At 46.7% G+C, this 15913-nt stretch overlaps 1 protein-coding gene across 2 annotated transcripts in view; it reads left to right on the top strand.

The window, feature by feature from the left end:
* Lpin1 (lipin 1) overlaps nucleotides 1-15913 on the top strand; it is a 108185-nt gene that overhangs the window by 13361 nt on the left and 78911 nt on the right. The gene's annotated exons all lie outside the window — the stretch shown is intronic.

Raw genomic sequence — 15913 nt, 5'->3', positions numbered from 1 at the left:
CTAGGGGGTTGCTTGCTGTGTGGTTTGGAGAGGAGTGTGTGTGTATAGTCTGTAAACCGAGGTGTGTGTGTGTGTGTGTGTGTGTGTATCACAAACCAAATAGTTTCAGGCTGAATTATCTCCTAGGCTTTGCCTGGCTCCTCTTGGCTCTTCTGCTTGCTCTCGGTAGCTGATAAGTAGGGATTGGGAATGTATAATGTTATCAAACCCTTTAGCAGATTCTGTCGACAAAACAGGATTAGACTTTGTACCACAAACTTTGTGAAGCGTTCAACAGTAAATGGAGCTTCATGTAAGTGTCTTACAAATGCTTCCTCCCGACTCCCAGCGCCCACACCTCCTTTCTACTTCCCTCCAAGGGACATGAGGCTCTAGGGTTGTCTGGATTGGAACACAGAGTGCTGTAGGAAAAGATTTGTCCAGGCTCCTTTTTATAGGTGCCTTCCTTTGAAAGGAGTCATCAGAAAATGAGACACTGTTGGCTCAGAGACCTTTTGTTATATTCCAAGCCACAGAGATGAACGGGATTCAGACCTCCCCTTGAGATATTGAGAATACACTGCAGTCTGAGAGTAGCTGAAGTCAGGAAGAGATGTTATTTGGGGGCAGGGATCAGTCTTTCTCGTACACATAAGAAACTTTGTCTGCACTGGGTCAAACAAGGAACTTCCAGGTGGTGAGGATGGATGCTTTGTGCACAGTAGGTGGCGCTGGAGAGTTGGAGAACTAGATAGAGCCTCACAGCTGGGTCCCAACCGTATCAGAAAAGAGTAAACTCAGCATTTGGAAGGTAAAGCTGGAGGATCGGGAGTTCAAACTTACCCTAGGCTACACAGGGAGTTTGAGATCAGCCTAGGCTACACAAGACCCTGTTTAAGGAGAAAAAGAAAAAGAAGAGTGCCCAAAGTGCGGGTTTGTTCTTTTCCCACTGAGTCAACTAGTCATTTCGGCACAGCATTTTGGGGGCTCTTGAAACAGAGTTGGTTTTTGTAGGTTGTGGAGAATGATTTCTCCGAACGGATAAAGAAATGGAGGTGAGGTTAAACAATGTGTTCAGATGCTCCGCAACTATCATGTGATCTACCCCGGGACTGGTACAGGGTTTGCCTAGCCCTCCAACTCGCGATCTCTAGGAACTCCCCCTTCCCTTGGCTCTTGGGAGCTGAGCTAAGCCTCTGCGAGCCCTCTCCCCACGACCATCTGTTTCCTCAGGTCTTCTGCAGCATCATATGTGACAGCAGCTCTGGGACTCTGGTCTGGCTTTTTTCTCCAGCCTTGGTGTTGGGAGGGCACAGTGTGCATGCGATGCGAAGGAGACAGGGTCATGGTTCTTGGAGTACCTCATCAGTCACTGGGGATAGGACTGAACATACAATAGGCGTGAGTAGCTTTTGAAATTTCGTTTAAAATACATACATACATACATACATACATACATACATGCACTCTTTCATATTATACCCAAGGTAAGGAGAAAATAGTCAATTATTTTCTCAGCAGATTTTAGTGATAGTCTATATGAGGAATTATAGGACATTATTATTATTATTGTTGTTGTTGTTGTTGTTGTTAATTACCATTACTATCATTATTGTGATGCTGGAATTTAAACCCATGGCCTCACACATGCTTGACAAGCATTCTTCACCAGGCTGTGCTTTGCCTAATTCAGTCACCCAGTGATGCTCACTGAGAGCTCTTAGATGCCTGCTCCTCTGCTGGAAATTCTGGCCCACACAGCACAAACCCAGACTAAAGTCCAGCCTCCTGGACCTCCCACTCTGGACAATCTATAAACAAACAGTGAAAGCAGACACTGCATCCTGGGCCATATGAGAGGGAAAATAAAGCAGACCAGGGCTCTGAGTGGGGCGGGGGAGGGAGGATGGCAGCAGCACTGGGCTCACTGGGAAGATGCCATTTGAGCGAAGACTTGAAGGGGACCAGAGGAACTGACCTTGAGTTTGGGGATAAGTGCTCCAGATAGAGGATTTGCTAGGGCCCAGGAGGGATGAACAGGAGACCCTTTGTATTTTATATTATATGGGGACATTTGTACCATGTCGTGCAAAAAGGAATCTACTATACACACAGGTCACTAATAGCTTAGCAGTGCATACTGCTAATGGTTTGTTCCAGCTAGCTGCTCAGCCCAGGTGACTGGGAAAGAGCTCAAGGTTGCCATGAAGGAACACTAGCTAGATTGAACATCTAAATTTTTCTTATATTTATTGTGGGTGTGGGTGGTACATACATTGCATGTATGTACCTTGGCATGTGTATGTGTGTGTGTGAATGCACCTTGGCATGTATGTGTGCATGTGCTTGAGTATGTCTTGGCATGTATGCATGTGTGTGTGTGTGTGTGTGTGTGTGTGTGTATGTGTGTGTGTGTGTGTGCGTGTGTGTGTATGTGTGTGTGTGTGTGTGTGTGTGTGTGTGTGTGTGTGTGGTGGACAACTTGAGAGAGTTGGCTTTTTTCTTCACCACATGGGTTGTAGGGATTGATGTCAGACCTTCAGGAGCCTATACCTGATGGACGAACTCACTTGTCCCACATTCAACATTTTAAACAGTACCAGAGTCCAGTTCTCGAGATAATGAGGGAGAAATGTAGGGGATGGGAGAGATGTAGCTTTCATGAACTTCAGGGACAAGAGTGACCCCTTGACTGGAGAGGCTAAGACTGAACTCTGAAATGACTGCCTATCTTTGTTCCCACCCCTCACTACAAAGCCTGCTGGCAGGAGATGAGATGGGAGGCAGAATTTAGGGGTATCAACCTTCCTCTTTCTTGACTAGCCAGTTCTCTAGATAAAACATGACTTAAAGATTTTGTTATTTCTCTCTCATTGTTCTGCTCACATAATCACCAGCTCAGAGTCCTTAATGTGGACCATCCCAGAGGGACACAGGGCCATTTTGGCACTGATATGGGTAGGTGTTCCTTTGAGCCTACCTTTCCCCCATTTTATCCTTGAATCCCCCTTACCACTCTTTGCTCCCACCACACACACTTGTGGTTTCTGACATCTTATTTCACCAAATGCTGAAATACCCCTGGGAGTAATTGCTATCTCTCTCTTATTCCTGAGGAGTTGGAGGCACACATCCTGTGGCTTGCCTTTGGGCACATAGAGACAATGGCACCATTTTTCTAAAAGCAAGGCTCACTTCAATTATGACCCAGGGTCACAGTGTTCAGATTCTTTGTTGTTGTTTGTTAGTTATAAAGAGAACATAGTGGTTGAAGGTACTTACAAAGAACTGGCTTCGAGTTCAGAAAAACCTTGCACAGAGGTGGATGCTGGGAACATGTGTTGAGCAGCCCTGTCTTTTAGAACAACTCCTATCCTATTGGGAATGGGAGCCCGGATGGAGAAAGAGCTGGCCTTGAGAAAGGGTCACTTTGATTCTGCAGGTCATAAAACGTGAGAGAAAAACAAACAAACAAACAAACAAGCAACCCTAACCAAACCAAAGCAAAATACGAAATCTGAGAGTGATGTCCTTATGTGGTTCTGCAAGTCCCCAGACCCTGAGTCCTTACTAGTGTGTGAACACCTGGAGTTTGTCCTTCTGCCCCCACCCCTGCTCTTTCCTCCCATCTTACAGAGCTGGGAACAAGCTCTACCTCATCCTTCTCAAAGGGAAATGAGTTCAAGAATGGGTCTTCTGAGGACAGCTATTGAAGGAAGGAAGGCAGGCCTGATTTGCCATGCACCTGGACTTTGGGTGGTTTCCCAGCATGCCCTTGGGCTTTGGGTGGCTTCCCAGGCCAGGCAGGCAAGGCAGTTTTGCCTTGGAGTTTTGCTCCATGCAGGACTGACTATGCCATTATTCTCTTTCAAGTGATGGAATCTAGCTAGCTAGACTCCTGCCTAGGTCCTGGCTTTTCAGGGATGTGGGAGTCTGTATTTTCAGGTAGTTCATCCTCATATGCAGCAAGTCCTCACCAGGGCTGGCTCAAGGTGGGGTGGGGCATTCTTGACTGCTGGCTGCCTTGGCAGGGACCCAGTTGACTGTGGATGGCCTCATTCATACTTGGTAATGTCATCACAACAGTCCCGGGAGGCCAGAGACTTTCAGAGGAGGAACTGGATGTTCTAGAGGCCAAAGGGTTTTGTCTGAGTTATTTATTTAAAACTTCTCTCCTGAGCATGGCTGCTAGAACTGGCTGCCATGTACCTACCTCTTCTAAGAAATATAAGAACAGTCCAGGCACCTCCAGGACAGTATCTAGGCCCTGATGTCATCAAAAACAGAGATTTCTCCACACTTGGGGCTGCTGTTTCTACTGATAAACTTTTGTTTTTGACTTGATGACTTAGAGTCAGATGTCACAGTTGTCAGTGGCACAATGCCATGTGGTGCACTGTGACCATTGACTGACTTCTTTCCTCGCACTCCACAAAGTGTCTTTTAGCAGACAGCAATTTGGGGCCAGCCTTCCAAAGAGGAGCTCTGCTTTCTTTGCATGCGCAAACCTGATCAGCTAGAACCTGTTGTGCTATGAACAAGGTCAAGGCTTTGCATTTTGTAAGCAGAAGGCTTACTATGACAATGAAGGTACCCAAGGTAGATGTCAGATTTGTTATCAGCCCCTCTCTCAAGCACTCACTCTTAGTGAGTCCTCCTGCTGTGAGGCCAAGTCCACAGATGCCTCATTCACATGCAAAATGTTGTGTTAGTTCAGTAGCAAAGAAACGGAATCAACTCAGATGTCCATCACTAATAAATAGATAATGAAATTTATACATATACACAATGTTTTGTTGGTTGATTTATGTTTGTTTTTTGAGACAGGGTGTCACTTCATAGCTCTGGCTGTCCTGGAACTCATACTGACCTTGAACTCACAAAGATCTGCCTGCCTCTGCCTTCCGAGTGCTGGGATTAAATTAAAAGAGTGCAAAATATGTCTGGTTCACAATGAAATTTTTTTCACCCATAAAGAAAAAGGAAATTATGGAATTTACAGAAAGATGGATGAAGCTTTTGAAAATGTATGAATGGAGGCCAGCCAGGTACATATATACATACACACACACACACACACACACACACACACACACACACACGAAACAAAAACAAACACAACTCGATCTCTCTCACACACACGTGTATCCTGGCTTCTAGTTTTTACTATGTGCATGTATGTAGGAAAGAGTGTGGGTAGCAGTCAGGAAACTAGAGAAGGAAAGAGGTCTTAAGGGAGGTGGGTGGGAGGGTAGTGGAACACATATAATATGCAATTGGAGAAAAAAAGGAATACAGGGTCGGATGGACACAGCCAGGATCAAATCAGAGAGACGAGGGGTGGGTGTGGGCGTGGGGTGACAAGAACTACTAAGTATGTTTAAAAATACGGCAGGGAAATCTGTTACTTTGAGTGCAAATTAAAAGTAAAGCTTAAAATTTAAGGAGACTTAAAGTTTGTATCTCTCTGAAGCTCTGAGTCACATGCAGACACTTTGGGGAACTATTTCTTGCCAAGAAACAAACAAAAAAAATCCTGTGTTGAAAGAAATACCTTACAGGTTGACTTCAGCTCCATGGGTGCAAACCAGCAAGGTTCACTTAATGGGTTAGGTGAGTTCTGACCTTCTAAGAAGTCCTCTTAGCTTTGCCCATACCCCGTACTGTACAGGTGACATCATGAAGGGTCTGGAGTCTATGAGACACGTGGGAGCAAGACAGTAGAATAGGAAGTGAAGTCTCATCTTCCTACCCTTTCCTGGTGGTCACAAAGTTAGCAGAACATCTTTCCCACTCTTCAAGCCTGTGACATAGCTGGTGGCATTTGACATCACACATGCTGGAAAGGTCTAAGTGAGGTGACTTCCAGCCATCAGCATAATGATGTCACCCCTGCTCTCTATATGTCAAGGGTCACCAAGTGATTGCAGCATGTACCTTGTTCTAAAGGATAAGGAGGATAAGGCTGGGGGCTGCCTTTGGTGAGCTCCCAGATTAGTTTGGGTTGGGCAGAATAGGGAAAGGCTACACCCACCGGCAAAAGCTCTGTGAAGAGTGAGATGGGAGCCAAGGATGAGTGAGACTAGCTGGCCTGGGGGAAATGAGTCAACTTTTCTGAAACTGTTTCACTAAAATGGAAACAAACAAAACAAAAAGACCATAATGGTGATGCTCTCAAAGCTTAGACAATTAAATGAGTTCAACAGAAAAACACTGTGTAGCACCTGGCTAGCTTAGGAGGAGGAGTTTGAGTTTCTGTCATTGGCTGCCTGCCTTGATAGCAGGTTAGAATTGATAGCAGGTTAGAAGTTCCTGCAGGTGCAAGCCAATGGACTCCATGTGTCAGGCTCACTTCAGTGCCAGGCTCACTGTTCATTGTGCATGCTCATCTTGCTCACTTGGTGCCCAAGAACACACTCTTACTCTCAAGTTGCCCTGCTACAGAAATAGCTCAAAATACTAGGTGCTTGGAGGGCTAGACCAACCTTGATCAGTGGTACAACACGCAACATCGCATGTTCTACCACCCTGGTTCATGTGATGATGGCTTCTTCTCTTCTACTGCTGCCTACCCCATGGGCCTCAGCATGGACCTCTTAGGAGGCAGGGTCTGGGAGAATAAGGCGTTTGGGGCAGGACAGACCTTGTTCAGTTTGCTTTGGAGCAATGTACGATGTATAAACTTGGACAGGTCGCATAAAGCTGCTTTGAGTCTTGACTTCTTTGTTTCTAAATGGATGAGCTCCCAGGGAAGTGGTGGTCCTAAAAAAGACACATAACTACATCCCTGCTGCAGATTAAGGATAGTGGCTGACACTCACAGACACACGAAGACTGTGTACTCTAGCTCATTTTTCTTTCCTGGCTTTTCTGTGGCAATGGCTGGAGTTTCACTATCTCTACTGTGGACAAAACACTTCTCTGGTACCCTGAGTCCTCCAGTCTCTTCCTAGTTTCTCTTCCTGAGTGCCAAATTTCTTCTTTTCCTCAATTCATTCTCCCTGGGCCTTGAGCTGTAGTCTCACTACTCACAACTCAAGACTCCCCTGCTAAGCTTCTTGACTTTGCTCTTCTTCTCATGTCTCCCCTGGGTCCTCTTCCCTCCCCTTTTCCCTACAAGTTCTCAAAGAAAAAAATCCCTTCTTTCCCTAAGACACACATCATGCTAAATTACAGATACCAACTTCTGCGCTTCCTCTCTGTTTACCATGAGTGATCCCAGCATCCTGTCTCCATCCTCATAGAAATCACCACATATGCTCAGCACTTAGCACAGGCATGGCTCACGGTAAGTGCCCAGTGCACGTGAGATGAGACTTGACCAACTCAGTCTCCAGGCCCTGTGCTCCGACTGCTACAAGCTCTTAGGTTTGTCCGCAGCACAGGACCCAGGTGATACTGGGGGACTGTCATGTCAAAGAGTTACTGACCTGTCCTGTTGCTGTTTAGTGATATTCTAAACAAAACAGCCAAACAATGAAAGTCTGATAGTTGTTGAATTCAGATAGCATTCTGGTTTCTGGACTAATTTCTCCACTACTGTTGTCATTTTACTCTTGCATTAACTGTGTGTCATCATCTCTCTTACAGCAGAGAAGCAAGTGTGGGTGATAGGTCAGGGTTGAATTCTGCTGGTCAAACCACAGTCTTCTAGATTGCATCAAGCTGTTGGCATCACTTCTTGGGGTAGGGGAACCCAGAGTTGACTTGTCTGTACTGTCTGGCAGAAGTCTATTGGTGTAGGCCATCACCTTGCTGAAGTAGCCTGTGCAGTGTCTGTTTGTCAGTACACCAATGCCACTCTGCTTGTCTCCACTGGGCTCTAGCTGGTCACTGGGCTCCAGGGAGCCAGAGGTTTTTAAAGGTATTCAGAATTTTCTTCAAGAAGATATATTAGGCATGCAAACATGGAAATGAGTGTCATGAACGGACAGTGCGGTGACACCCTAGGAAGTGGGAGGCCTAGAGGATCATAGAGGGAAAACAGGGACTGTCTGGGAGTCATTGCAAGGCAGGTAATGCAAGCCAGATGGGGCTTCTATGGGAAAGAGGAAATAAGGCGGGACACACAGGCTAGGACCAGCCAGCCTGCATCATGTGGGACAGAGGAGCTGACCTTATTGTGCAGTGTCCTGAGGTGAAAAGGACAGACGTTTGGTAGGAGCCTCAAGGTCGCGAGAGCCCAGAGAGGTGGCAGTCGGAGTCAAGGTTCTGACTCGTTTGGTTTGCTTGTGAACCTTGCAGACAAGGCCAGCCCTGGGAGGACATCAGTGCAGAAAAATGTAAGAAGACAAGAGAGCTGAGGCCACAGCTCAGCGGTGGCGCATGTGTCTAGCATGTGTGAGACCCTGCCATCTATCCCTAGTATAATAGAAGACAGGAGAGCTGAGAATGGAGCTCAGTGACAGCATATGTGTCTAGCATTCGTGAGACCCTGCCTCCTGTCTCCAGCGCCTCAAAACCCCAAGACCTTTCAAATAGATGGAAACTCATGTCATGTAAGATTTTGCAGAGCATGGTGGCACCTGTCTGTAATCCTAGCACTTTGGAGACTGAGGCGGGAGAATTGCTGCAAGTTTCAGGACAGCTGGGTTGCATAGCAAAAACCCTATCTCAAAGAATCCCAGAATAAATAAATGTAAAGAAGGCATGGTTAAAGCTGGCACTTGGAGTTAGAGAGAGGCAAACCTTGCCCTCCTTGGAATGGCTTGGGAAGGAAGAAGCAGCATGCAATAGAAGCCCACAGGGTTTGTGGCCGGCTAGGAGGAAGGCGGCAGTGAGAACCTCCCCTTCCCTCAGTTCTCTCTGGGAATGTTTCCCTGCTTGCGGAGTGAGGGTGGGGGACGACTGGGGTAGGGGTGGCTCTGAGCCAACACTCTTTGGCTTGCCTCCAGTCTTGGAGGCCAGAACTTCAGGGAGGCCAGGGAGGCAGGGATAGCAGCCTGTCAGCTCTGAATCCTAGGGCTGGCCAGTTTCCCAGCCAACCTGACCCTACACAGAAGCATCTGCGTTGCGTGTGCAGACACGTGGAATCTGCATGGTGCCTTTCGTAAATAGCCAGGCGGGTGAGTGAGCCAATGGGATCGATTTCACTCAGAGAGAGTGTCATTTGCTATAAATACACACACACACACACACACACACACACTTACGGGGTGGAGAATAGGGATCACCCAGGGGCCAAAACTGTCCATACAGACAAGACAAATATTCTTTCCCAGACAGGCAAAGTCACTGTTGCTGCCGCCTTCCAGGTATAGGCAGGCCACTGTTCAAAGAAGCACCCAGTCCAGACTGTCTTCCTGTTCCTGTGTACATGTTCTGTTCTGGCTGTTTACTCTTCTGGAACATGCTGCTCCAACACTTGCTATCTTGCATATGGGGAAGCCTCTGATGTTTTGCTAACCGGACACAATGTGCCTGGCAAACTTGCCTTCTAAACAACTATGTTTATGCCCATAGGTTAGAACTGTTCTCAGCTTTGGTCACAAACACTTTTTCTTTTTTTGGTGAGTAGTGGTTTCTGAAGAGACTCAGAACTGGTCACAGTGTAGAGAAGAAGTGATTGTGAATGCTATCCCTAAATGGGACAACTATATCATATCATCAAAGGCTTGGGGGACATTGTAGAAGAAGGGGCAGGAAAAAAATGTCAGGCCATTAGCATGGCTAGGTGCTACCAAGCCTGATGACCTGAACTGAATTCCTGGAGCTCACGTAGGGAAAGGAGAGAACCGAGTCCTGCAAGGAGCCTGCTGGCCTCCACACATTGTTGTAGAGGAGCAGTGATACCCAGACCCAAAGAGATAAATGTTTTAAAAAGTCAGAAGTGGGTTGGGCGTAGTAGTGCATGCTTTAATCTCATCTTTCAGGAGGCAGGCAGGTCTCAGTGAGTTCAAGGTCAGCCTACATTACATAATGAGACTCTGTTTTTGTTTTGTTTTGTTTTGTTTTTTTAAATGTACAAAGTAGACGAAGTAGTTGGGGAATAGTGGGGAATGCTGACTTTGGGGCATGATGAGACCACCTCACTCTTGAATTTATAGCAACTATGTTACCTGCACAAGAGTGGATATCTTTTCATGAAGCGGGGTAGGGGACTCACGTGTTTTAGTTAGGGTTTTGCTGCTGTGAACAGACACCATGACCAAGGGAACTCTTGTAAGGACAACATTTAACTGGGGCTGGCTTACAGGTTCAGAGGTTCAGTCCATTATCATCAAGGCAGGAGCATGACAGCATCCAGGCAGACATGTTGCAGGAGGAGCTCAGAGTTCTACATCTTCATCTGAAGGCTGCTAGCAGAATACTGGCTTCCAGGCAACTAGGATGAGGGTCTTAAAGACCACACCCACCGTGACACATCTACTCCAACAGGGCCACATCTCCTAATAGTCCCACTCCTTGAGCAAACCATCATATCACGCAACCCCAAACATCCCTGAGGATTCACAGACAAGTGATGGTTGCTGGTGAGGTGTCCATGTTCCTGTAATTGACACTCCACTAACACTCCCCCTGAAAACCAGCCCCAACCGGTGTACCTGTAAGTAACTCTTGGATTTCACACATCCTGGGTCCCTTCTCTCCAGCCAGGTATGTGGGTGGCACACCTCGTAGAGTATAAAAAGATTGCTTGCTACCTGTCTCCCTCTCCTTCCCCTTCCTCCTCCCCCTTTCCATCTCCCTCTCCTTCTCCTTTTCCTTCTCCCTTTGTTAGATCTGTCCTGAGGAATGTGCCTAACCTTTCCTTTCACCTGATGAGGGTCCTGCGGAAGCCACACATTTATATGAACATTGGATGAGACCTGGGGACTTCAGTTCTCCTACATGTAGCCAAGAGGATGTGACTAGGAACAGACAATAAAGGGGGAACTTCTGAACCCAAGGCAGAGGCTGCAGAGGGAACTGAAGGGTCCCCACACACACCTTTTTAGGGAAGGTGTTTAAGAGTAAGGCTGTGCCAGCCCCTCCCATAGCCGTCAGCCTGGAGTACAGATGGCATCCCAGCTTTGAAGTTACTGGAACCAGGGACAAATCCCTGCTCACCCCCCACCCCCATAATATGCTGGTTGTGTAACGAGCTAATTCACTTGACTCTCTTAGCTCCAGTATCTTCCCTTGAATGTTGAGAAAATTATACCTCTGTTCTTCCATTCAGCAATATTTAATGACTACCTCCCATGGCCTGAGGCTCCAGTGAATTCAATGGCAAGAATAGGCCATGTTCCTTATGGAGGAGGTTGTCATTAGGTGAACACTTGTGCAAACGGATGCACATTGTCAAGCTGTGCTAAGTGCTATGAGGGAAGCATGCAGGTGCTCCGAGAAGGTACAATTTTCTGTGAGCATGCTGAGGAGGCCAAGGGCAACAGTTGTACTGCGGAGCTGACACCCTTGGCTGTGTCTAGCCACCTGATATGTATCCTAGGAAGGAGCCTGTGTGAAGACTGGAAGGCTGGGCTCAGAAGCTGAATGAACTGCAGAGTGTAGGATAAAGAGGAGAAGGATCTAGATGGAAGAAAGGTTGCTCTCCTTGACCTCCTAACAGAGAGGTTTTCTGGGGTGATTCAGGGCATACGATGTCATGATAGCTTGCTCTTGCCAGTCCTGAACCTCAGTTTAACTGGAGACAAGAGCCCAGTGAGACATGATTGGGCTCACTCAAGACTAAATAGTATGGAGTATTATTAAGAAAGCAGGGGGCTGAAGAAATGGCTTGGGAGTTTAGAGCACTTGTTGATCTTCCTGATGATCTTCCAGAGGACCTTGGTTTGGTTCCCTGAATCCACATGTTGGTTCAAAACCATCCATAAGTCCAGTTCCAGGGAATCTGATAACCTTTTCTGAACTCTGTGGGCACCAGGCATTCACATGGTACACATATATATACGCAGGCAAAACACTCAAAATATAGAAGATAAATCTTTAAAAATTTAAAAAAAGGCTTGGACCCAGCTGCCTTGTTTTCCTTCCTTCCCTCCCTCCCTCCCTCCCTCTCTCCCTTCTTCTCTCCCTTCTTCCCTCCTTTTCTCCTTCCCTCCCTTTCTCCTTCCCTCTCCTCCCTTCCTTTCTCTCTTCTTTTCTTCTTCTCTTCTGTCCTTTCTCCCTCCCTCCTTCCTTCTCTGTTATTCTCCTTTGACACATGGCCCCAGATAGCCCTAGATAGCTTCAAACTCTCTGTGAAGTTGAGGATGACCTTGAACTTCAGATCCTCCTGGTTCTACCTTCTAAGTCCTCCCTTGCTCAATTTTAATGCTCTTCTGAGGAAGCCCTGGAAGGCCACAGAGTGGAGCACTGTCAGTCTGATCTCTACTGCCCCATGGAGCCTGTACAGTAACATACGCTTTTGCCATTTTTGATGTCCCTGTGTTTTAACCTCTAAAATCAAAACAACTCTCATGGGAGGTGTTGTTAGAGACACCATGCATCTGTTGGTAGAAGAATAGCTTTGAAGTTTGATTAGAAATTTCATTTTCCATTGGGGCAGATGCATTCACTGTGAGTTTCAATTGCTGTCAGCCTTCCTAGCCAACCATGAGGGTGGGAAAACAGTCCAGGTGTCACACAGACAGACTGCTGCATGCATGACTGTATAACTGTGTTTGTGGCCCCTGAAGAATTTGAGTCAGCTGTTCTCAAACGTTCAAGTCAAAAATCTCCTTGTAGCATCTGATGGAGATGGGGGTTGAATAGCAAGTGGAAGTGTGTCAATGGCAGTGGTCATTTGAAACCAAGATGTCATTAAATGCCACAGGGTCATTGCAGAAGTGGGAGCAGAAAGACTGGGAGAGCCAGAGGGATAGAAAATTTGCTGTGAAATTGTGTCTCCTAGAAATATCAAGGAAGCTATACCCGAGAAATTGCACTAACATGGTGTCTTAGGGTTTTACTGCTGTGAAGAGAAACCATGACCAAGACAACTCTTATAAGGACAGTATTTAATTGGGCCTGGCTTACAGGTTCAGAAGTTCAGTCCATAATCATCAAGACAGGAGCATGGCAGCATCCAAGCAGGCATGGTACAGGAGGAGCTGAGAGTTCTACCTCTTCATCTAAAGGCTGCTAGCAGAATACTCACTTCCAGGTAGCAATGATGAGGATCTTATAGCCTGCACCCACAGTGACACACCTACTCCAACAAGGCCACACCTCCTAATAGTGCCACTCCCTGGGCTGAACATATACAAACCATAATACATGGCTTCCTAAACAAGGTCCGAATAGGGAACTGTATTGTAGATGTATCCGTTAGGACAGGACACCACATCATCTCTTGGTCTCTGCATTTTGAGAAATTGTGGTTTTCTATAATGGTCTCTGTTGCAAAGAGAAGTTTCTCTGATGAGGTGTGAGGGCTACACTTACCTGTGAGTACTCTTCCTCTTGTCCCGTGGACTGATGTTATCTCAGTCACAGCCTGGCCACATGTTGGGACTCATTTTTCTGCCTCCTGGGCTTCTTCCACTCACTGAGATTCACTGAAGAGCCATACCCCTGATCCTCTCATTTTTCTTGCTTTGTGGTCCAGAGATTTTCTGTGGCCAAGATGGAGAACCTGTAAGGGTTCTCCTTTGAGAAACATGTTCATAAAACATTGACGACAGAGAGTCCACAGAAGTCTGAACTCCTCCGGATCCTGCCCCAGGCGCCTCTTGACCACTCCACTACCTTCGTGCCAGGGCATGCAGCAGGTTTCTGCAATCACAGGGCCCCCTGAGGCTTGAGCCTCCGTTGTTTGAACAACCCCCTTTTCTGCTTGTAGAAGCCTTATCTTCTTGCTTCTCCCTGGGAGATACCCAACCTTATGAGTTATGTCAGATGGTGCCTTCAGTACATCTGCACAAGGGGTGGAGCCTTCTACCATCTGAGCCCATGCAGGAAGGCTGGCTTCTTCCTCTGTGTTTTCACTCTTCCCTAGGTATCTTACTTTCCTTTTCAGTTTCTGTGATAAAATACCCAGAGAAAGCAATGTAAGGGTCAAAAGGTTTATTTGACTCATGATTCTGGGTTACAGCCCATTACTGTGGGGAAACTGAGGCAGCAGGAACTTGGAGCAGCTGGTCATGTTACATCATTGGTCAACAGCAGAGGGCAATGCATGCATGCTAGTGCTCAACTTGCTTTTTCTATGGTTACCCAATTCAGAATCTCCTGCATAGGGAATGGGCTCACCCACAGTGGGAAGGTTTTCCCACCTCAGTTAATACAACCAAGATAGTCCTCCTGCCATAGCTGACTCGATCTAGGCAATCCCTCCTTGAAACTCACCTGGAAGGTGATTCCAGATTCTTCCAAGTCAGTGATTAACAGTAACCATCACACTGGGCATCTCTTGAAGTTCAACTTTGGCCATAATTTTTTTTTAACTTGCCTTCCTATTTATCACTAGGTCCTTAGTGACTCAGAGAGTCCCATCTCACTCATCTCTGTGTTCCCAGAACCAAGCAAAGCTCAGGACCTTGACAGGCACTCAACACAAAGTAGTGCAGAACATCACCATTCACCATCAGCCAGTTAACAAGCATGGTCAAGAAAGCTAGTCCAGTCAAAGAGGTAGCAAGATGGGTGGGGGAGGACTACCAGGCTTGGTTATTTAGAGTTGTATTAGTTGAGCTCAAATCATGTATTGTGATGGTTGGTATTAATCACCAACTCGACACAACCCAGAATCCCCTGGGAGAAGTCCCACGCCTGTGAGGGACTATCTTGATCATGTGAAATGCTATAGGGAGACTCATTTGAACTGCAGGTGGAACTGTTTTCTAGGCAGGGGAATCCTGTTCTGAATAAAATAGACAATGGAGCTGGGAACCAGCCAGCAGGCAAGCATGTATTACTGTCTGCTTCTTGACTGTGGATATAATGTGACCGACCACCTGCTTCAAGCTCCTGCTGCCCTGACTTGCCCATCATCATGGACTTGAACTGTCAGCCGAAATAAACCCCACCTCCCTTAAGTTGCTTTATTAGGGTATTTTATCACAATAGTGGGGAAAGAAATTAAGAAAGGCATATTCTGAGCCAAACTGGGATGTAATTAATTAAAGGCTCTGGACAGCTAGCATGTCCTTTAGAAAGCTGGGCTAACTCTGCACAGTGACACACTCTAGGTGGTGCTAACTGGGTCCTTTGTAGAAATGATGGCTGTGGGTCTCCTTTAACATGGACACACTGTACCTGGAGTACTGACAGCGGTACCAGGGAACTAAGCTTTGCCCTTTAGTCTCTGTGCACTCAGTTCATACGATACCCATAGGATCCCCTTTGAGAGGTGAGCAAGAGGGCTGTGCACACTTATACACTCCTAAGAAACAGGTGTGGCTGCACTTAGGCACTTACTCCTGAGTTCTGATCCCATTGCTAACTCTTTGCCTGACCCCGTGGCTTCACCCACGTGTTGTGTGATAGGATGATGAGATGGAGAAAGAGGGAAGGAATGGAGTTCGTGACCACATCACATTCCTGATGCCAAGGAAGTCACCACATGCTGCTTAGTCCTGAATTCTTTTACAGCTGAGCTGCAGATCTCTGTGGCAAAGTGCATCGCTCGGTGGTTTTTAGCACAGTCGCTGGTTGTCTAACCCCCACTACTGGCTGATTCTAGAGTGTTCCTGTTGACGCCTCTAAAAACTTGTTTTGTTGTTAACTGTTTTGTTCTTTTGAGATTGGATCTCACTCATGCTATAGTCCTGGCTGGCCTGGAATTCACTGTGTAGCCTAAGCTACGTAGCCACAAGCTTTCTGTAATCCTCCTGCTTCACTTTTCTGAACACTGGAATTACAGATGAGAGTTACCACATATGATTGTTGTTCCCTCTCCCTCCCCCACCCGTGTGTGTATGTGTGTGTGTGTGTATGTGTGTGTGTATGTATGTGTGTGTGTGTGTGTGTGTAAATGCCAATCAATGCACATGCAGAATCCAAATCCAGA

Source organism: Mastomys coucha, unplaced genomic scaffold (genome assembly GCF_008632895.1).
Source record: "Mastomys coucha isolate ucsf_1 unplaced genomic scaffold, UCSF_Mcou_1 pScaffold6, whole genome shotgun sequence".
In the NCBI taxonomy this organism is placed as follows: domain Eukaryota; kingdom Metazoa; phylum Chordata; class Mammalia; order Rodentia; family Muridae; genus Mastomys; species Mastomys coucha.
The sequence above is the reverse complement of the archived record's forward strand: the minus strand, read 5'-3'. Positions and strand labels throughout refer to the sequence as shown.